We start from the raw sequence: 1,907 nt of genomic DNA, 5'->3' as shown, positions 1-1,907 counted from the left end.
CTGGAGAGGAAGTTACTGTTGCCCTCGTGATCTTGGCCTATAATATTTATTAAGACGCATAAGACCTCTCACATAAGACCTACAGAAGACCTCCCTACCAAAAATATTTCCAATCAGCATTTCCCACTTCTGACCCCTCTCTCTCTCTCTCTCTCTCTCTCTCTCTCTCTCTCTCTCTCTCTCTCTCTCTCTCTCTCTCTCTCTCTCTCTCTCTCTCTCTCTCTCTCTCTCTCTCCCTCCTGGGCACTCATAAAGGGTTCTTGATTTAGTTGATTACAGATGGCGGTACAGTGGTAGAGTAGTTGATTATTATAATAGCACACTTGACTAACGAGGGAGCACGTTGGTGTCAGTCGTGGGATCCTGACTGAGTGACGGGAGGGGAACAGGGTTGTCCAAACCCCGACCCCTGTTTTGCATGTGAAAGGACTGCAGGATTTTCTCTCTGTCTGAGTCTGGAACCCTCAGCTGACCAACATGCATAAATCTTAGAGGGGGGGATGCGATGGGAGGATGTGGAGTGCAATGTGGTAGCTGCCAGGAACCAACCCCCACTGCATACCAATCGTTGCACCCCAAAAAACAAGCCCCCCCAGGGCAACACCCTATAACCGCAACCTCCCGCCAACCCAGCACAAAACCCAGACAAAAAAACGGTCCAGAAAAATGCAAATGACCTTCCTCTTATAAAGAAACAACAGCTTCTATAAACTAGATCTATCCCTCCTGCCAGACCTTGGCACGTTCCTCGCCGCACCCCAACCAATGTGAACATGTCCCTGTCTGGCTGTAACCCTGTCCCTGTCCCTGCCCCTGCCTGTTCCCCTAGCCCATGTCTTCCTACACATATCCTGTCACCTGCCTTTGCCCCTTCCCATGTCACTGTGTACAGCTCAAGCTCTAGCCTTGTATGTGCCTTGTCTCTGGTTCCAGCTCTTGCTCCATCCCTATAATTCCTGCCCAATGTCTGTCCCTGTCCCTGACTCTAGCTCCAGCCCTGTGTCTGTCCCTGTCCCTGACTCTAGCTCCAGCCCTGTGTCTGTCCCTGTCCCTGACTCTAGCTCCAGCCCTGTGTCTGTCCCTGTCCCTGACTCTAGCTCCAGCCCCATGTCTGTCCCTGTCCCTGGCTCTAGCTCCAGCCCTGTGTCTGTCCCTAACTCTAGCTCCAGCCCTGTGTCTGTGTCTGTCCCTGGCTCTAGCTCCAGCCCTGTGTCTGTCCCTGTCCCTGACTCTAGCTCCAGCCCTGTGTCTGTCCCTAACTCTAGCTCCAGCCCTGTGTCTGTCCCTGTCCCTGGCTCTAGCTCCAGCCCTGTGTCTGTCCCTAACTCTAGCTCCAGCCCCGTATCTGTCCCTGTCCCTGACTCTAGCTCCAGCCCTGTGCCTGTCCCTGTCCCTGACTCTAGCTCCAGCCCTGTGTCTGTCCATGTCCCTGGCTTTAGCTCCAGCCCTGTGCCTGTCCCTAACTCTAGCTCTAGCCCCGTGTCTGTGTCTGTCTCTAACTCTAGCTCTAGCCCCGTGTCTGTCCCTGTCCCTGGCTTTAGCTCCAGCTCTGGCCCTCTGCCTGGCTGTTTTTAAGAGCTGGCTGACTACTAGTGACCTTCAATAAGGAGGGGATCCCGAGACGGCTTTCCCAGACACCCACTGACCTTTCAGCCAGACGGGGCATGGGGAGGGGGGACAGGGGAATGGGGATGACGAGTGGAGAGCAGGGAAGGGAAGGCCTGGTTAACTGTGGACTCTGAACTGGCCATCTACCGTTAGTAGTTTATGTGAATCCGCTATTGTTTTGTGTGTGTGTGTGTGTGTGCATTTGCTGTTTGTTTGTATGTGTGTGTGTGTGTCTTTGTTTGGCAGAGCCCTCTTCCCCTATTGTGTAAGGAGAAAGGTTCCATATGCAAAGCGCGCTG

The sequence above is a fragment of the Oncorhynchus keta genome, chromosome 36 (assembly GCF_023373465.1).
Source record: "Oncorhynchus keta strain PuntledgeMale-10-30-2019 chromosome 36, Oket_V2, whole genome shotgun sequence".
Taxonomy (NCBI): Eukaryota; Metazoa; Chordata; class Actinopteri; order Salmoniformes; family Salmonidae; genus Oncorhynchus; species Oncorhynchus keta.
Note: the sequence above shows the minus strand (reverse complement) of the source record.